Source organism: Rhynchophorus ferrugineus, unplaced genomic scaffold, assembly GCF_030347505.1.
Source record: "Rhynchophorus ferrugineus isolate W39M unplaced genomic scaffold, kcgeb_rfMv2 rfM10, whole genome shotgun sequence".
NCBI classification, from domain to species: domain Eukaryota; kingdom Metazoa; phylum Arthropoda; class Insecta; order Coleoptera; family Curculionidae; genus Rhynchophorus; species Rhynchophorus ferrugineus.
In genome coordinates this window covers 25152938-25175651 of record NW_027472589.1, presented here as the reverse complement: position 1 = coordinate 25175651, position 22714 = coordinate 25152938, and the positions used below count along the sequence as shown (strand labels likewise).

General features: G+C 32.2%; 2 protein-coding genes across 2 annotated transcripts in view; one reads left to right on the top strand and one right to left on the bottom strand.

Moving 5' to 3' along the window:
• The window catches only part of Arl4 (ADP ribosylation factor-like 4), an 82654-nt gene that overhangs the window by 31527 nt on the left and 28413 nt on the right, over nucleotides 1–22714 (bottom strand). The gene's annotated exons all lie outside the window — the stretch shown is intronic.
• The window catches only part of LOC143203911 (protein yellow), a 94311-nt gene continuing 81289 nt past the window's right edge, over nucleotides 9693–22714 (top strand). The window contains exon 1 of the mRNA XM_076416238.1: nucleotides 9693–9718. The gene's annotated coding sequence lies outside the window, so the exon portion shown is untranslated. The remainder of the gene's footprint in view (nucleotides 9719–22714) is intronic.

The window sequence follows — 22714 nt, the reverse complement described above, 5'->3', positions numbered from 1 at the left end:
TATTTCTTTTTTTTTGAACGCTCTTTCAATAGCCGCAGTTACTCTGTGCACTTGATCGTTTGTTGAATGGTGATTTCGAAAACCAAACTGGAAATCTGGTATTGTTACCAAATGTTTAACACGTTTAAAAATTAGTTTCTCAAATAGCTTTGATACCGCAGGTAATAGCGAAATAAGCCTGTAAGATTCGACTTGTTCTGCAGGTTTATCGGGTTTTTTTGAGCATAATTATTTGTGCAACTTTAAAGCATTCCGGGACATGCTTCAGCCTTAAACAGGCATTAAATATATATGTCAACATGATGATTGCTTTTCGTGGCAGTTCTTTCAATAATCCAGGTGAAATATCACCTATACCAGGTGCCATTCCGTTGAGATTTAGACTGTCTAATAGCCTATTTATAGATCATAACTTGGAACATGCACGTTCAACAACAGTAAAGAATGTATATGAAACTTATATCTACAGCTTTACTATATTTTACTTATTATTGCAACTATACCACAATACATATAGTTGTGGAATCAATATAATCAAACAGTGTTGTCCAGTTAGGAGGAGTTTAAATGCTAGAAGCAAGCAAGTGGTTTTTTACAACTAAACCGAATAATTTTCTTTCAATGCTCAAACCAAGCGTTTTGAATGTGTTCGTAAATTTTAAAAGTTATTTGCTTTCGACGTAAAATCACAGCTTTTAAACATTTGACCCCATTTGATATATAGTATATTGAGAATAACTTTGTTATACGTACCAATACTTATATGGATTAATATTTATATGGGGTTATGTTAATAGATTCCTAAGTTTGTCTCATACTTATAGGACCTTTTATCCCATCCACTACTTACCGCTAAAACCATCAATAGGGAAATGATGAAAACAAAATTGTACACTTGCTAGTGGCGCTCATTATTAGAAATCCTTTACAATTAAGTGCCATACCTGAAACAAATAAAAATTATTTAGTATAAATGTAAATAATACATTTATTTTGAATTAACACTAAACGCGTTACAATATCTAAAATCTTATTATCTGCTGTTCACTAACAAAAAGACCGGAGAAAAATTAATAACCATCCTGTATCTTAGACAAAAAAATCTTCATCGCTTGTAACAATGTAAAAATAATTAGATATGGGACGCAATAAATGGCAAAAAATAGCAGGACTGTAGTTATGAAATAATTAATAATAATCGATTCTTCGCACTCCGTCAGCTAATGCGATGGAGGGGACCTGTTTTTATCGATCCTAGGTCGACCTTCTATTGAATTTATTATTTAATTTTTAGTTTTGTGTTTTACTTATAAACCGAATACATTTAATCAATGCCCTGTGGAATATGGAGCATTTTTATATAATTTACGATTACTATATAAATATCCTAGCTATTGCTGCGATAGACGCGGGTTCGGTTCCGCAGGGGCATGGTTGTAATTAATGTTTTTCAATTGTGTTTATAATTGTGATTGTCTATAGACAAAAGAGTAAAATGCGACAAGGAAAACCTTTCCAGCCACGCCAGTAAGTCGACTAGGTAAAACCGGATGTCTTTTGAGGTAGTCTCTTAAGGTTGATCACTCGCTAGTCAGTAAGCTTAACACCGAGAACTGTAGTTCGAACTCCACATTGTATTGTTGGTCCAGGAACTAAAAGATTCAAGATCCACTAATTCAAAAACTTTTATTTTACTCTGAAAAACCTATTTTATATTACGGAAAAAATGACAGAGATAATTGTTTGAATTTTCGTGCTGTACATATCAGTTCAGTTTAAATAAATTTATACTGGCAAGTGGTAGTGTAAAATTGATTTTCTCTTTTAGTGTTAGTGTTACAGTGTTAGTGTTAGTGGAAAGTAACAATGGCGTAATTGGTTATTATTATTTTCATCGAATGTGTGATTACTAATGAAGAAAAAATTCAACTATGCCATAAATGAGACGGGATGTGCGTATTTTTTTTCGTACTAATTTCGGAAAAGAAAAGAAAAAAAATAATTGAAGAATTCTAATTATGTCATAAAGAAAATGTTTAGTTCCTTAGTTTATATCTGTTCTAATATAGGCCAAACCCCATGCCTAGACGTCTCACTATATATCACTTTATCTCACTCTCCATCTTTGATTTTGGTATATTTTCATGCTATCCACCAATTTGAAACAGCAACCACAACTACATAGCGTTAAAAGTAACCGTCTTGTTGACATTCTAGAATTTATTCCATGTTGTATTCAGTTGTTGAATTTCGTTGAGCATATTTGTACATGAATTTAAACCCAAAAAACGAATTCTTATTTGTATCGTGACACCACCCTAGGTTTTTATTTGTTGATTACCACCACGAATATGATCCTCCGCAAAAATGTCTTCAAACTAAAATAATAGAGTCAATATGTGACTCGAGTAAGAAAGTTTGATGAAAATCGACCAAAAATTTCATATCTATTAATGTGTAAGTTTTACAGAACCAATAAAAAGGTAATCATTTTAAAATTGTCTGGTTCAGTGAACAGTTTATACATTTCTACAGTCGTTAACATTTGATTTTTTAGAGTAGGCATTCTAGTCAAGAAATCTGAAAAAAGCACATTTTCAATGAACCCTTTAGTAATTTGTCCTTAAGAGGATTTTTCAAAATTCAAATTGCTTTCGGAGATATAGCTGTTTGAGTGATGCCATCTACAAACGAAACTTTAAACGCGCTTTTCAACTACTTTCGATACAATTGACAGGATGTCGTAGTCAAGTCGTAGTATACCGATTTACTTTTAAAAACCCCTAACCCTTTAAGTTAATTTTAATTTAATTAAAAGTGGAATCTTTTATAATTTCTTTCATTTATATTCATATATCCCCTTTATAATTCCAAAAATTAACATCTTTAATATATATAGTATATAATACTAGTTTTGAATTAAGTTTTAAGCGTTTCTTGTGGGTTAATATTACGAACTTGCATTGGACGCTTTTCTTTTATTCATTTTAGTGGTTTGGGTTTGGCTGAATGAATAGACTATAAAGAAAATATTGCGGCATATGGCAATAAAAATCTTCGCCAAAATAACACAAAGCGCCATAAATAGGTAGTTTCGTTTAGAAAATTGCATGAATTACAGGTCTAATTCTTCGTTCACCTACCACAACCACACCAAATCATCCCTATAGCCATTATTATTTGTTCGTCGTACTTTACAATATCACTTCAGGCAAGACATATGAAATAAACCATTTTTGGTAAGAAATAGATGTAAAATAAAGTAATACACACGTAAATATAAATTGAATGAAATAGCAGATACTCTAGAGATATCAACTGAACGTGTACATCATATCATTTACGAAAATTTGGGTATGAGAAAGCTCTGTGCAAAGTGGGTACCGTGCGAGCTCACTTTTTAACAAAAACAACGACGAGTTGATGATTCGGAGCAGTGTTTGAAGATGATCAAGCGTAATAAATCCGAGTTTTTGTGTCGATATGTGACAACGGATGAAACATGGCTCCATCATTTCACTCCGAAATCTAATCGACAGTCATTCGAGTGGACTGCATACGATGAACCCGCTCCAAAGTGTGGGAAAACGCAACAGTCGACTGGCAAGGTTATGGCGTCTGTATTTGAGGATGCGCATAGAATAATTTTGCATTGACTACCTTGAAAAAGGAAGGACTATCAACAGCGACTATTATATAGCGTTATTGGACCATTTGAAGGATGAAATCGCCGAAAAACGACCGCATTTGAAGAAACAAAAAGTGCTGCTTAACAAGACAAAGCACCATGTCACAAGTCAGTGAAAATGATGGCAAAAATCCATGAATTGGGCTTTGAATTGCTTCTTCATCCAGCGTATTGTTCAGATATAGTCCCAGCGATTATTTCCTGTTCCCAGATCTCAAGGTGATTGCTGAAACTGAGGCCTATTTCGAAGCAAAGGTTGGAGGGTCGCTATAATCAGTGTATCACCCTTGAAGGGAATTATGTTGAATAAAAAAAACTAATTTTACCAAAAAAATATGTTTTACTATGGTAGGCGGGGGACTTTTCAATTGACCTGTTATATCTCAACGAAACACATAGATAAATACATACATACGTAAATAAACAATAAAATTGATAAATGCTGAATAACACATTTAGATTTTAAAATTTAAAAGACCAATGCCTTGAGGAATTCGAATAATTTGGAGATATTTTAAGGCAAGAATACATCCTTCAATGATCCAGGTAAGCCACGGCTTCTTTTGGTGATTAAATGATTAAGATTCTACATTTCGTTAAAATGTTGGCGACTGACATTGGTTCCTTACGATTAGCACACAGAGTTCAATCCTGTTTAAGTTATCAGCAGCCTTCTTAATTTTATTTATAGATATTTGTGCTCTACAAAGAGAGAATAGAGGAAATATGTTATTCTTAATTAGTTAAAGCTTATTTTCCTCCTCCAGCAGGTCCCACTCAAATTGCACCAGATTGTCCATCTATTTTATGATCTATAAATGGGAAAATATCCTTATAATATAACGTATTTATAATTTTTGACAATCTGTTGATCTAGGATACTAATTCAAGAATATTCAACATTAGCTGTGGCATATATAATCTGAGCATATAAGTTAGATTTTATCATGGCTATTAAGTGAGGTTATAAGGTTTAGTGTCTTTATTGCGGACATTTTAGCTGTAACAATAGTGGACATGGAGGGAAAACTAAAGAGTGTATTGTGAAACCTCTGATGTATGGCAGCACCTACTCTTATAGAGGACTTAGCATTAACTATCCACATAAATAACACCACAATTCAGATACAGTAATGGAGTAATTTCTGAAAAGTTAGTAAACATAAATTGTGTTTATTATGAAAAGCACAATTATAACGTACAATTTATTTTGATAATGGCAAAGGCCATGGCTAATAAGATGTGAATATTATTGAATGCTAGATGGTAGGAGGTATATCAATTATTTTTTTATAGCTTACTGATGAAATACTTCCATCCTCTGCAGGCAGTAGTGTGTCCACAAAGCTGTAGCCAGTCCGGGTAATGATTCTTATATATTCTTTGAGAACGAGTCTCATTCTTCGAAATTTGAGAGGTCCTATAGATGTGAGGCATCGCATGCTAATTATAGGACTGTGACTTCAATATCAAGGGCAAAAATAGAACAGTTCTTGCGTTATATCATAAATAGTGGTGAAAACTATGACAACCCAATACAAAAAAGATTATGGCATAAGTCCGATTAATTGTTAGGACTGTTAATAAAATTGAATCATTAGTTATTCCTGAAAAATGAAAGAAATGTCAGAAATAACGTGGAGTTAAGACGAAACAACTATAATACTAAGGAATATTTTCCAACATATATATTATTTTCGCGCTATTTTCAATTTATTACTGTTAATTACATCATAATTAATCATTTTAGCACATGTCAAATATGTTATGTTATCGCTTTGTTAGTACAAGGCTTGATTGGTTATCTCCATTTCTGCCTCTCTCCATGAATAAATCAAAAAAATGACTGGCATTTCTGGTCTATTGAAATCGGTGTCTACAAAATACCACATACAGTAACATCATCAGCCATAAGGCCATTAAGTATTTCATATAGTTATATCGTTTAATTAATTTTATAATTAAATGAAATGCCATCGCAGATGTCGGAAGAATTGTAACGGATCGTAATATCGACATAAAGATTCGCTAATAAGGATTTACCACTATACGGATTGATTCTAACAGTCCGCAATTGTTATCGTATTACAACTGTTGCGCCAAACTGGAACATATTGATTATGTTCCGTAAAAGCCGCCATTATGGAGCATTCTTCGATACAGAAAAAAAATATTACAGTAATATTATATTGACACACGAACTAATTTGGGTAATTTATTCGCAAATTTTAATATAGAACCTCGCCAATTGTTCTTTAACTGTTTTCCTGTATCCAGACACGGTTTTTGATAATAATTATTTTTCTCTTTTAATACATTTCCCAAAGCATTTGAATTTCACGCCATAAAAACAATACGATTTGTCTATCAAAGAGTTGCTTCACTTTCGACTATCTTCATGTTCAATTCGGTCATATGACATTGTTGAAATGAGTGGTGATAGGATAGAATAATGCTTGGTGTGAATATTATTATTTTGTTCTTCCAACGTACTGCAATATCTTCATTGAATAAGTATTACTAAAATCGTAATTACTTTTGCTCCAACCCATTTTTATATATTAGGAAATGTGAAGAAATTTGTTAGTTAGCTAAGTCTTAAACAACTTAATCCATCAGTTATATTGATGGTTTTTACATTTCTGTATATAAAATAATATATTTCCATTAAGTATTATTATATATCCGCTAATTATGGAAGGATCTAAGTTGCATTATCATCATTTATTACTTTTTTGTTCGGTTTGAGGAAATCTGGTGCCGAAGCCCATCAAACACTTTTAGAAACGTATGGGGATTTGTCGGTTTCGCTTGCGCAAATAGTGATTTCGAGTTGTTAAAGACATAGAACAGCCTGGAGGTCTAAAAAACGAGAACAATGCATTACAATACTTCTTGAATCTTGAACGAAAATCCAGTTCAAAATTCTCAAGTAACTTTCAGAAAGCTGGGATGTCCAAATATCTGAGACCACAAAATGTTTCTGTGTATATATGGAGTATGCAAGACGTAGTGTATTGCGAGCTGTTAAAACCGAATGAAACTGTTACTGCAGATATTTACCGACGTCAAATTGGACAACCTGACAACCAACAATAGCAATATTGTAAGGGTTGAAATGAAAAATCGCTAATGTGCTAAAGTTTTATCGCGGTGATATCACCAAACTCCTAAATCGCTGAACCGACTTTAATGAAATTTTCGCATTTCTTTGAGGTCTTCAGAGTGTTCCAGATAAATTTTTCTGTTATTTAAAAAATCAAATATTAAAAAGTTAACAACAAAATTTCACACACACCCTCTCCAACCACTTTCTATTTGTTAATAATTTTATTTCTACACAAAAGCCATTGTTCTAACACATTTCTGTCTATTCTGTATATTATTTATTATAAAAACTAATTCATAGCCACAGTAATCCACTATTAATAAGATATAATCATGCATTAAGTACACCGTTTAAGAATTTTTATTTAATATAATTATTATTGAGATCAGAAAGATTCCTTTCATTGAACAACAGAAAAAAGAACACTTCAAAGGCGAACAAAACCCTAAAATGTTTTATACTAGTTTATATTCAAATATTTTGACCGGGAAGTTAGAGACTAAATCAAACACCCGTTGGGAATGTCAAATTCAGGGATTATTAGGATATTATTCGGTATAAGCTGTTTAATACGATCTAGCTCGGGTCTTAGCATTGACGGTGTAATCTAGAAACATTGTTCAGTATTAGAGTGACGCAACTATTTATTTATAGATATTTTGGATAAAATAGGATTACTCCGGTTGTGATATAACCCAGCACTCATGTTTTATTGTATTGTAAATTGAAAGCTGTAAACAGATAACAATATTTTTTGTTTAAAATCTTATTGGGTTTAGGACGTTACAAGTTATCTTAATAACATAGATAACAGGTTTGTTAAAACAAATTTAACTATGTTTTACAGGTAAAGTATAGTGTTGGTGTAAATTTATTTTTCTGTGGAGTTACGTCGAACTGTGACTGATAATATTTTAATGGCATATTTTAATAATGTTATTTGGTAAAACAAATATATGGGAATAAATCTTATTAGACTAAAAACAGGTAGTTTATGGATATTCTAGTTTCTTTCATAGGTAACATAATTTAGTACATGACTATATATTGTACGTATATTAAGCGTATTGGTTTTTTTTGCAAATTTTGGTTTTAAAATACCAAAGGTAAATCTACGTTTGTTACATAACCTTTCAGAATAGAATACTTTATGATGGAATCAACACATTTTGGAATGTATTCTATACTAATGCCAGTAAGTAATAATATTTTTAACAAAAAATTAAACCAACTTCAAAAAATAAATAAGGAACTCACTAAAAGGTAAAAAATAATCAAACTTACATTTTTAATAAAAAGACACGTTTTAAAATAAAATATGTACATAGTAGTCGTTGTAATAACTAAATAAAAATAAACAGAAACTTTTTTAACCTCTCTACTACATGTATTTTATGGTAGGTTTAGGTAGGTATTGAGCTAAATTGTGTGTATATAGTACAATATAAAATAAGTGTAATAGATAGGTTAAATAAGGTTTTTATTTATTTTTATTTAGTTATTATAACAAGTATTATATACATATTTTTTTAAATGTTTTTTCTGTGTTAAAAAGTTTGATTATTTTTTAGATTTTTAGAGTTTCTTTATTAATTTTTCTCTTTTTAGTGTTAGATATTTACTCAACAATTTACGCAGTTACTTTATTTAATATTACAATGGGTAGGTCCAGTAAATGTGCAGTTCGTATGAGGAAAAATAGGAATAAAGAAACAATGATCCAAATAAGGAACGCTTCAGGCCCTGGGGTCCGCTACCTAGTCTAGGTGAATTGACAAATGTCTCAATCCAACTAGAAGAAAAAGAGTTGCTGCCCTGTTGGGAATCGACCCCGCGGTCGCTGTGTATGAGCTTAACATTCTAACCATTACACCATAGAAGAAGTGGCCTGCAATGCTTCTGCGACATCTCATATGATATGACTGACTTTTATATTAAATTATTTACGATATTTCATCAAATGAGCTCAGCAGTAACATTATAAACCAAGGTTTGATAACTTTAGATAAAAACTATGTGAAAACATTGTACGTGCCTTTGAAATTTGAGGTTTTCCCTCGATTTTTAATTGTCAATTTTTTATTTTATTATTACCCTTAGTATAATATGTACATGACACGTAGAAAATCATTAAGTGATCTCCTATATAAAATATTATCTTAATTAGATAGTCCCAAACTAAAGGATGTTATTTGAAAATCTATATATATATCCTATAAGATTGGAAGGTGTTAAACGTTTTAGTTTGCGCTCTTCACTATCACGTCACACGTTTAGCTGACTAATGAGCACATTGGGGCGCACTAATACTCTTTTTAAAGTGCTTAACACAAACATTCCGAATCGCATTCGTTATGGGTTCTACAAGGACATCGCGTTGTACCACTTTATTAGATACATTGGGAGGCAACACTTTGTTTTAAAATCATTGTGTGATGGTTATAATATACTTGCTAACAGTACCCCATAGTTAGCTTCCATATGACCAAATAGGCTGTATTGTACTGGTAAACATTGACTGAGGTAATATTGGTAAGTATTGACTGAAACCTTGTTATCTAAAAATAATTTGAATTCGCGCCCGATAAGCCAATAGATTAGATATAGTTTAAGTCCAAGTTGTTTTTGCTTATTGATCTACTAAATACTGATATTCACTGATGATCATGTTTTTCTGCACAGAGTGAATGTTACCACTCTGTTACTGTTAATCCTGCCACAGGCTGTGAATTTTAAAAAATGCTAAAATATCTGTCAAAAACATTAAGTAACATAATACTACTAGTTTAGATAATAGTTAGTAAGGTTCATTGAATGTGTTCTAATAATAAGGGATTCACTTTTGCTTATTGTGATTTTGTTTGTTACAGGAATATATAATAGTGTGAGTGTACAACCATGAAACGAATTTCAATTAGCCGGTAAGTGACTATACATTTTTATGATTGCTTGATTTATATATAAGATTTGATATTTATATACTTGATTTATATATATATATATATATATATATATATATATATATATATATATATATATATATTAATGGAAATGAATCCGTAGGTGGTAATTCTACTGATCCTTGCTTCATATTATAATAAATATTTCATATTGCAGATAATTGTAGATAAAACGTTATATTTAATGACTCAATTTATGTATTTAAATATGTTTTTGCATCTAACTATAGACATATATTTGACATATTTGATAACTATAGATCAATATGAATGATTAAAACAGCTAATTATTTGACAAGTTCAAATTTGAAGAGATTAAAACACGTTATTACTAATTTGCTAACTAACCTACGATTTATTTATACTATAACTTTAAAACTAAGTATTTAAGTGAAAGAACCAATCGGTCCTTGCTTAGTCTATATCGTAATCGGAACTCTATGTATTAATTAACAATGTTGTTTTTTTACTACGAGATCAAATGGTTCGATTTTTCTGCGTCTGTCCCCTGCTTGAATGTTGTCAAAGAGTTGCAACACTTCAGTATTAACATGCGAGTGGAGTATCTCCTTATATCTTTTTGCTATTCTATTGATTTCTTGAGTAAAACTGAGTATATGAAAGTTTCGGTGTAAGTAAGTAATTATTCCCATAATATCTAGGCGCATCTGCCATACATCTTTATTAAGATTTAAGATTAAGATTTTATTCCGAAAGGCTTGCATGCTGATTCCACAGAACATGTCTATTCCCTATGTCCATGTGAGTTTTGAAGCTTTTCTGTACAACAGCAACATACTATGGATAGATAGTTACCATTTTCTTCCAATTAACCAAAACATTTTCTTATATTTCTGTTCCATTTCTTTATTTTTCAAGCTACAGCTTAAAAACAGGTTGAAGAATCAAAACTTTTATTATTGAAACTGCGATATGATGATATGATAGCGAAATATGATATGACTATTTTTAGAGCGTTGTTGAATGAATGCTGGAAATAATGTGGATCACGTCTTCATAACCCCAATATAATTACACGTGTTTCAACTAATTATCTTCCATTTTGATTGTATTCCTAATACAATAGTTTTTTATCACACTTCAAAAAATCAGAATAATAGTCACGAAATCGTAGTCCAGCTGATTGGATGTGGACAATAACTTGATGGTGATTCGCGAGGCGAAAAAGCCGAGCGTCTCTGATTGATCGTTCGAACCGTCGCTTCCTAGAACGAAAATACGTTACGCTTAACTGTTCAATTGTTTAAACAATCGACGCAAGACACGCCAACCGGCGATTCGTATGCCGGCGGTGATCGTCGTAGACATGTCCTCATTATGGAAAAACAAGACTCATTCATCGGCGCGTTTTGAATTGATATGTCACTCTTGTTGTGTATCGACTAATAAGGCCGGCCATTCTTAAACTCGATGTACGAAAAAACTCAGCGACCAATGCGAGACATTAACGGAGCACACGAGATGTTTACCAACAGGAGCATGCATTATTTATTTCGTTATTGCCTCGTTACGTAAAGTGCTTCGGTGTTGCTTCGTAATGTTTAACGTTAATTTGACAGTTAAAGATGATGCTAGTAATACTGCGTCAGTTATTTTTGGTACTAATAATAAATATATGATTGTGGCGACCGCCACGACCCTTTAGGCCACCACCAATTCACCATCAACAACTACAAAGGTTGGCAACGCCGGTGGATTGGTACCATGCAGTTCTGGAGTATAAAAGGCCATCACGACGACGTCTCGCTCTCTTTTCTTATCACCGTCCCCCTGTCCAATTGTAGGAATGCTCGTCGGATCGGTCGGTCGGTCGAAATGTGTGGCTGCCGCTACGATTATTTGTCAGAACACTCACTACTATTTTTGGAAGGAATTTGCACGGGAACTAAAAACACTGGTTGAATCAAAGTTGTTTATTTTAACTTACGATTGATACATGTGGTCGATGGGAGGATTGACAGGATATTAGGTTAAGGCGAAGGAAGTACGGTAGCGCTGTGGAAGTGGTACTGTTACAGGGGGACGGTGATAAGAAAAGAGAGCGAGACGTCGTCCTGATGGTCTTTTATACCCTGGAACTGCATGGTACCAATCCACCGGCGTTGCCAACCTTTGTAGTTGTTGATGGTGAATTGGTGGTGGCCTAAAGGGTCGTGGCGGTCGCCACATGATGAATTAATGGGTGTTTTAGAGATAGACAACATAATATGAACACCATGCAATATAGTAGCAACACTCAGTTGATATGTTATGTCTTGTAGGTCTTCTTGTAGATCTTTTTGGTCGGAATTGACTGATTACTCATTTATTTCGACCGAAGATTTATGAAGAAGATTCATGAGGACTCTTAGTGTAAATGTTTATTTGGCCTCTATTAATAGTTTACGATATTGGGCCAAATATCTCTATTCACCCTAGGTATTTACATACTTTTAAAAGATGAAAAACACATCCAACTGTAACTTTCATACTTCGGTGGTTAACTGAAGGTTAAGATATTCGAGCGCATGTACTTTTTCAAGGTTTTGCTACCACAATGAGGATATTGCTCTCTCCATCCTTTGCGTATTTTCTTAATTTATGACATAGCTATTCTCTTCTAACGTCTTACGACTTTTTTAAACATATATTGCTGTCTTTAAGAGTCAGTTAACCCTTTAATAAATTAGACGCCTAAAACCTCTCAAACTTTTTTTACACTATACATACGCACATGTGTAACAGTAACGTTAAAACTATGTTTAATCAAGAATATATAAAAGGATAAGAATAATTAATTAATAATTTATTGATCCTTGTTATTAATCAGGTATGACCTAGTAAAAGAATATGACACTATTAATCTGTATCGGGGTAGTATTTGTCTGTAGCAGTAGTTGTATTTATGTTTATAGTTTTTATAATATATCACTAATTTATTATTATTTTTTAAGAACTATAATTTCAATTAGATTAGTTGATCCTCAATAGTGTGTGACTTGGAGTTAATGCTATATATGTATATTGAAATGTTGGCATCTGTTAATGCCAAGGAAATACATTTTGGAGTCCTATCTGATGCGAAGATTTCCAATTTTAAAACAAAAGGAAATGAAAAGATTTTTTTTTCGAATAATAAGCTTCAACATTGTTCTAAAATCTACACTCGTCACTATCATATTTGGTTACAGTTGTAATGGTTATGATTAAAAAAGGAGTTCACAATATGGTTTAATAAGTTTAACCCAGGAAGTATTCACATTAACTAGACGAAATTCTATGCAGGAAGCTTAGTATACAAAACATGGGCGTGAATGAATTCATTAATATTAGTCACTTTGATTAGTCTGTAAATTTTTTAATATTTATTTAATATAACAAACTAAACTACAAAAGATATATGACTGTGTGTGTATAACTTTGACAGCTGTCGGATCATTAGTTTGTGAATTATAGTATTTTGAGTGAAGCAACTTTTGATATTGTGAAAAAAAAATGGGTAAAAAGGAATTTCGCGTGTTGATAAAATATTGCTTTTGTTACGAAAATACAGTTGTTTCAAAAACTTGGCTTGATGCCGAGTTTCCGGACACTGCTCCAAGAAAATCAACCATCAAGATTTGGTATGCTAAGTTTAGACGTGGTGAAATGAGCACCGAAGACGGTGAACGTAGTGGACGCTCAAAAGAGGTTATTACCGACGAAAACATTTAAAAAATCCACAAAATGATTTTGAATGATTGTTAATTGAAATTGAATGAAATAGCAGACACTCTAAAGATATCAACCGAACGTGTACATCATATCATTCACGAATATTTGGGTATGAGAAAGGCCTGTGCAAAGTGGGTGCCGCGCGATCTCACTTTTGACCAAAAACAACGACGAATCGATGATTTGGAGCAGTGTATGAAGATGATGAAGCGTAATAAACCCGAGTTTTTGCTTCGATATGTGACAATGGATGAAACATGGCTCCATCATTTTACTCCGAAGTCCAATCGACCGTCATCCGAGTGTACTGCACACGGTGAACCCGCTCCAAAGCGTGGGAAAACGCAACAGTCGGCTGGCAAATTTATGGCGTCTGTATTTTGGGATGCGCATGGAATAATTTTCATTGAGTACCTTGAAAAAGGAAGGACCATCAACAGCGACTATTACATAGCGTTATTCGACCGTTTGAAGGACGGAATCCCCGAAAAAACGGCCGCATTTGACGAAAAAGAAAGTGCTGCTTCACCAAGACAATGCACCGTATCACAAGTCAGTGAAAACGATGGCAAAAATCCATGAATTGGACTTCGAATTGCTTCCTCATCCACCGTATTGTCCAGATATGGCCGCCAGCGACTACTTCCTGTTCTCAGATCTCAAAAGAACGCTCGCTGGGAAGAAATTTTCATCGAATGAAGAGGTGATCGTCGAAATTGAGGCCTATTTTGAAGCAAAGGACAAGGCATCGAAAAGTTTGAGGGTCGCTATAATTCAGTGTATCACCCTTGAAGGGGCCAAAAAAATGTTTTTTACAATGCCAGGCCGGGGACTTTTCAATTGACCTGTTATTTAAGAATGAATAATTTATTTAAAAATAAAAATGACTAATTACTATAGTACAGATACAGTTAAACGCCTATAAAACGTAAATAAAATCCTGGTATAGTAGTAGATTCAGATGCATTAATTATCTAACATTTCTGTTGATTGCGAAAGTGACGTCAGTGTTTATTTATAAGCACTTAGGATATAAACAATAATTATTTAACATAAATAACGACTTGCGCAATTGATTTAATTATACCCTAGTATTATATTCCGTAAATTTGTTTTTAATTACATGACAAAAAATAATACCAGCGCGAATAAATTCTGAAAACTTCGCCAGGCGGTATTAAAATTCTTGAAGAACTTAAAACTTTAGGGGCAATGATGAAGGGAGAATGTCTCTCTTAAATTTAATTTGCGGATTTATACTCAAAATAGGGACTTACATTATAACGTCAATTGGGTTGTCTCTTTGTTTGGAATCCTTATCTAGTATAGTGGGCGGGAACGTTGATATATATATATATATATATATTAATTCAATTTTGTTATCATAATCAACGATTTGTGACAATATTATTTAACCGTGTGAATTGTACTCGTTTTATTTGAGTATATTGTCTATAATCTGCGATTGTTGCAATTGGAATCAATCGAAGGCCATTCTGTCAAAAAATATCGTTGTATCAATATTTTTTCCGAGTATCAACAGTGTACTAAAACGATGTATTTTCAATAATCCAATATATTACAGAAATATGACTTTTTGTTACGCTTTTTGTCAATATATCGATATTTTTGATCAATATTTTTATTTCGCTGTATCAGGAATTTTTTCGATTATCAGAAAGGTATCAAAAACGATATCTTTTCTATATACCTATATATACTTTACAGGATATTAGCCTTGATTTAAAATTGAATCTTTATATATCTCCAGGACATCCATAATAGTAATACTGTATTTCTTGGCTTGAATCTTTTTTGTTTTTGTGAATATTATAGACGCGTTTAATTGATTCTATAGTAATATGACTTTTTGAGAGCTTTTTGGGACAAAAATACATGCCCCCTTTCTCTTTTATTTTCCACAAGTAAATACTCATTTAAGCTATGGGAAAGTATATTTAGAAATGTGTTTTAACTGCTAGACATATAAATTTTTAAAACCATCTTCGGCTACGTAATTGAAGTACTAAAAGTACTAAAAATACTGGTGCCAGACACAATTATTTCTGTTGAATGTGTGATGACGAATTTCCTTAAATTAAATATAGTAGCATCAATAGTTCTAGTTTATTTCTGTAAATAATATTGTAGTTATTTGGAAAGGCATATATTGAGAAAAATTTACACATTATACACTAATAGAAATATTTTCCATCATTTTCTATAAATTTTGGGAATCTTTCTATACCATGCCAACAAGCGATAATCAGGTACTGTATCTGGTGAGTTCTGTGAGTACGGCAGAAGGCTGGAACTGGGTATCCTTAACAAAGCGTGGCCGAATATTCCAATTCAAGAGGATTACTTTGAGTTTGCTACTCGCTATAATTGGTCTTTTTCGCGACAATGGTGGTTATAGTAACCACTTCATGGCCAGTTACATTACGCCACAGAAAGTTCCTCTTTTTTTGCGTAACAAGCAGTGAAATCGTAATGTTCCTTTGGATCATTAGGATCATGTTAATGCCTGATGACAGTAGATTTTTTATTAACTGCTAAATTTCTTAAAAGTTCTTCGAGAGTCTGATCTGGATTTTCGTCTAATAAGTCTTACAGTGCATTGGTCCTCCTTGTCATTGACAATAAAATGACTACTTTTAAATCTTTGAAACAAAAACCGACAATAGGGATATGATGGAGCAGTATCACCACTTGTCTGTGTAAAGTGGCCGATGGGCTTCGGCAGCAGACTTCTTTAAATCATTTCATCAGCGTCTATACACACTGAATAATTCAATAACATTACTTTCATTTAGCATTTTTACGTCATTTATTTTTTATTTTGTGTAGAGAAATATCCAAACCATAGAATTTAACAGTTAGTTTCGGTTGTTTAATAGATGTTTACATTAATACTTCAAGTCAAGGAATCAGAAAACATCTTGAATAACTCATATATGACTCATTAATAATTACTGTAAATAATCAAGGTACTACTTTTAATCAAAGCCTGTCAACCACAATTGTCCTCTATAATGACGCGAAATTTGAAGGTAATCTGTAAAATAGTTTGTTTGTGGTGCTCGATTTTGCTTGTTTGCAAAGTCTAAAATTAGCATCGCAAAGTAAAGGCAATGGTGTTCGAAAAATTAATTTAAAGAGACTAGATATGTGGAAATAATACCATTGACCAAACACTCAACAAATATCCTCGAACAAAATAACCATCACTAAATTGGTCCAGTACGTTCCTTGTCGATAGACGACATAAACATTAATACTTCAAGTCAAGGAATCAGAAAGCATCTTGAATAACTCATATCTGACTCACTAATAATTACTGTAAATAATCACGGTACTACTTTTAATCAAACTCTGTCAACCACAACTGTACTCTATCATGACGGGAAATTTGAAGGTAATCTGTAAAATAGTTTGTTTGTGGTGCTCGATGTTGCTTGTTTGCGACATCTAAAATTAGCATCGCAAAGTAAGTGGAATGGTGCTCGAAAAATTGATTTAAAGAGACTAGATATGTGGAAATAATACCATTGACCAAACAGTCAACAAATATCCTCGAACAAAATAACCATCACTAAATTGGTCCAGTACGTTCCTTGTCGATAGACGACATAAACATTAATACTTCAAGTCAAGGAATCAGAAAGCATCTTGAATAACTCATATCTGACTCACTAATAATTACTGTAAATAATCACGGTACTATTTTTAATCAAAGCCTGTCAACCACAACTGTCCTCTATTATGACGGGAAATTTGAAGGTAATCTGTAAAATAGTTTGTTTGTGGTGCTCGATTTTGCTTGTTTGCAAAGTCTAAAATTAGCATCGCAAAGTAAAGGCAATGGTGTTCGAAAAATTAATTTAAAGAGACTAGATATGTGGAAATAATACCATTGACCAAACAGTCAACAAATATCCTCGAACAAAATAACCATCACTAACTTGGTCCAGTACGTTCCTTGTCGATAGACGACATAACAGGCAATTCTTTTGAAAAATGTTTACCATTTAAGATATTTTCCTGGATTAAAGGTGTGGATAATCTAAGATACACATGCACGCATATTTAAATGCGAATTCGCAACTGTACTAGCTGTAGCGGAGTGCTGAGATCGATCAAAATAGTTGCAAATACTTATTAGCGATCTTTTATTGGGACCCGTTACATTTATTCCCAACCTGTGGTACCGCTGCTGCACTTAATTCAATCAGAGCAAAATTCCACGCCAATTTTTCCACCAGCCTATGCACCGGCGTAGAAATAGTCAACGCCCAATTCAATTAAAGCCGTATATGCTTAATTCACTCGAGCAAATAGCGTTACAGTTAAGATGAGGTATGATATTTCGATGTTTTTCCAGTTTAAACATTGTTTAGTATGAAATTGACGTCAGTGTTTACATATAGCTACGTGTATTATTAAATTAGATTATCTTATCTGTTATTAACCGATTAGATATAGCTAAATTTAATCCAATAGCTATAGTTTAAAATAAAATTGATGATATCAACATCTTCGTTAATCCGAGACTCTATCTGGTAGTCGATTGTTTTTATTACAAGGTTTCGAAGGCCAGACATTAAGGAATTGTGCATCTATGATAATTGATACGTTTATAGTAAACAACCGTAATATGTACATTTGCATAAAATTGTCATTAATCTATATAATGGCAAATCCTGATTAAGTACGTTATATTTATGTTCCGTTATATTTCTGAAGAATTTTTAATTCAGTATCTCATTTAAAGTAAAGTTGATGTGTTTATACTACTACTGTACACAATTACTGTATTAATTTTCAATAACTGGGTAATTTAATTAAGTTTGCCGAGTATTAACGCCATGCAATTATTTTATAAGATGTGCTATATTCCAACTGTTTATTACCAACCAACTATTAAACATTACTATGATTTTAGCATATTCCTCGTCAACTACAAAAGACTTGTTAAAGATTTGCTGTAGAGGGTATATAGCAGCTATTATCTTTTTACTTGATAAACATCGTTTTCTACGAAATAATTGCTTGAGTTATGAGTGGGATCGGAATTTAAAGGGAGCTCAATCTGGGGGAATAAGTTAGATATTGAAGCCATTCGCACTTTGATTTACCTATTTTTGCAGCCTTATTTTCAAATGTATCACACATGTTTCTCAAGAGCTTTTGAATCCAATTGATTGAAAAATAAGATTAGAATAACAATCTAATTTTAATGCTTTACTGGTATGGATGTAATTTTCGAATAAAATTCCTTTTACTTTTTAAGAAATCATACTAACTACACTTCTTGCTATTACATCAACTAATATATTTTGATTCAAGCCCACAAATGGATTAAAAAATACGGATTAATAATTCGAAATCTGTCGATATCAATTTTATGTTATGTTTTATGTTTATGTTTTAGCCTAATTATATCACTTGAGAGGTGCCCAATTCCTCAAAAAGGGTTTCAAATATAGGGTTTCACTAAGACAACGCTGACAAAAACAAAGTTCTTCGCGCAGGAAATGAGCAATCAGAAAGACTCATATATTATAAATTAAATTACAAATTAAAATTGTATTAGGCATATATAATGTAAGATGTGATAGTGTTTTTGAAATGCATCTTTGTTTTATAGTTACCGATTACTACCATTAAGCTTTTTAAGATAAAAAAATAGAGAAGTATTTTTCACTATGCTTAAACTATCAAATGCTTTAACAATAAAGCGTAGAAAGAAATCAATATTCATGATCTAGAAATCCATCCAGCGTTTTGAAATGATCTAATAAGCACTACTGTTTAAACTTTAGATATGAATTAATTATAACCAACTACACTAATTATCAGTATTCGTGAAGGTCAATAGGTCAATATTCACATTCAATATTCGCATTATTAATATCTTCCTCAGTTTAGGAGGAAGGTTTGATATATTTAATAATTTTAGATGTAGGATTTGATATGTTATGTCGAAAAAATAAGGTTGAGAGTAAAAAGAGCGATAGGAATATAAAGTTAGTCGTCTATCTTAATAAATATATTTTTAACATGAGTTGAGAAATTCGTAATTTGTTAAGATAGTGTTTAATGTATTTGGGAACTGAAATTACTAGTTACAATCCCCAACAGGTACAGTTTTTGGAGGTTTTTCACGTGTGTCTCTTCAACACTTCTACAGCCGCTTTTAAGCTTATTTATAAATCTATGTTATTGAAAAAAGAATCAGGTTTATCTAATGTAATCATTTCTTGATGTTAATTTTCTATTGTTAAATATGCTAACTTATTCAACAAACTCTGGTATATCAATAAAATGTTATGTTTCGTTTGTTTTAACTATACAAACATGATTCTGTTTTTTTAAAGATAGACTTTAAGGTACAAGTATATTTGTTAGCCACACCGATAATTTTCCTTTGTTTGCTTATAATACTTATTTTGAACCTAAACAAGTATTTCTTCTACTGAAAATATAACTGGATGAAAATACTAAAAGCTTATTCCAACAAAACGCATTCGCGAACACAAACAAGCAAACACACATAGACCAGGAAACTTTATAGCAAGAAAAAGTTTGGTCCAAACGTATTGTTTGCTTTCAAAAATGTATGACAGCCACGTTTCATATAAATACACCGAGATGCGGAGGACAAGAAACGTGAAAAACTACCAAAAAACACGAAGAAATATTCTTTCTTGTGATTATTTGATGAAGATTTATCCTCAACAAAATCAAATGTTGGTTACAATTTAATGTTACTTGACACAGCCGTCATTTACAATATTTATGTTAGATAGACGGAAACAGTTTAAAAGGGAAAATAACAGTGACAGAATTGTTTCAATATTTTTAAATAATCCATGAAATGCGGACTTAAAAAGAAAGTGGATAGGTTGGTTAAAACCAGGTAATAAGTTCAAGTAAGTTCTTAGGAGAAGAAATATAGTGTGCTCCATTTGAAGCAAGTCATCATTTAAGGTTTATTTCTTTTAAAATAATATAAAAAAGATACATCTTAACAAAGAGGAAAGCCGTAAATTGTATGAAAGTTAGGCGAAATATTATATCTTTTATAATTCATTGTATAACCAAATAACTTGTCCGGTAACTTTGTACATTCACAGCTTATATAAGACCCAGCTGATGATGATCGATGTCATTTAGTGAGTGAATGGGGTCAAAATTAATTAGAACTTGTATCTAAAAAATGCTTTCCTGAATACCAAAAATAAAAGTACTTTAATGAAGGAACAATCTATTGAAAACATCAATGCTGAGAAGTTATGATCTATTAAAAAATATATATCATTTGTATTTAAGTTAATGGCAATTATAGTTGGGTTTTAAAGGTTTAAAACATGGTTAGTTTAGGTCTAAAACAAGAAAATCAGCAGCAGGAACTAAGATTTGTGCTTAAATTGTCAAGTTAAAACACAAACAATCGGCAATGTGTTGTAAAAGAATTGACTAATGAATTAAACATTGTTTTTCGTGAGTAATTAGAATGCTCTTGAACGATTATTAAAAATATTTGCTGATGTGGGTTCAAGGACGTTATTTAAAAAATCAATAGATTACTATACTATCGCATATATTGTATCAGTTCGAGTGATATTAAGAAAATCTGGTCAAAATTACTGCTATTATTTTCATATTAAAATGTTACATTATGTTAATGTTATTAAAAACTGACTTAATGTTAATTTTAGGGTAACAAATTCAAAAAAAATCAAATCCATTGTAGATTTAAAAATATATTCAAGTCAAGGTTTTGTCATTGGGATCAAGATGTAGAATTACGAAATATTTTTGTAGCTTAATTGAAACATAATTACTGCTAAAAATAATAATTCCTTGACTGTAGGAATTTCCAGGTCTTGATGTAAATCTCCATTGCGTGCATACCAAGGTGCGTCTACTGAGTTACGCAATACCTTATTCTGGAATACTTGAATCTTAATCACATTGTCATCCCGGGCACAGACCCACAGCTCTATAACATTGGTTTGAATACCCGATTGTAATCACTATTGATGTAATCACTATCTCGTTGTGAATTGCCATTCTGGATTTTCTTACAAAGAGCCATTATAGCTGTTTATATTTTATTGCTTTTTGTTGCTTCCCTTTAAATTTGACATCCAGCACCATTCAGTTTCAAGACTGGTGCATCGTTTAGCCTCCCGGTGGTAAAATAATAACTTACTTACTTTACTAATAATAATACTTAATAGGCTTACTTTTTAAGATAAAATGTATTATTTGTACATTAGATGCAGATTGTTATTGAGTTTTGTTAGTAACAATACATTTTGAAAACTTATCTTGATACCTGTTTAGGGTAAATTATGTGGCTCGGTGAATGGAGGTAAAACGAAATGAAACTGTGGTGTTTACATTATGTGACCGTTATTTATTAGCTATATAAAAAATGTGAAAAATACAGTTAGATTAAACGAATGGCAGCGGTGTTACCTGGAGACGAGGCTTGGGCAGTCGATGGTGGCACGTCTAAACCAAACGATGGTTGAGCACTGAATGAATCCAAATACCCTTCAATAACATCCCAGATAAACGTCTCGGCTTTGCCGCCAGCTATTCGTTATCGGGTTCTAGTTGGAGCTGCTGGCACCCCGTCCGTATTCAACATATGGGATTATATTTCTGGGTATGTTGTAGACCGTTATTCCACGATGTAAAATTCGGCATATCTCAAGGTCGCTACACCTGATAATTATTAGGTGCTTGCATCTATCTTTGGTGAAAATGCAAAGTATCAATGCAAATAATTCTTAAACAACCTAACCTAATTGTTAAATTCGTTATTTTTGACAATTCCCTACAGAAATGAACAACTTTTCATATAGTATTATTGAGTTATTCAGTGTATACAGACACTATTCATGAATAGCTCAAAATTATAATTTCGTGTTAGTTTTATCCGTCAAACATTTTTAGAAACTTGTTGCCTAATCGTATTTTTGAGTGGTTCTAGCGTTGCCAAGATAGCAGAGAAAGTATGCTATAAAAATATGCCCTTGTGGATAAACGATAATAATAAATAAGTTAAACGATAATTTAACTGAAATTATGACCTTTGTGAAAAACTATTAAAACAGTTCGGATTGTAGAAAAAAGGCCATGAGGTATAAATGGATTAATGACATAGGAAGAAATATTTTTATTTATTAACAGATATTTTCATTACATCCAATGTTCACGATTTAT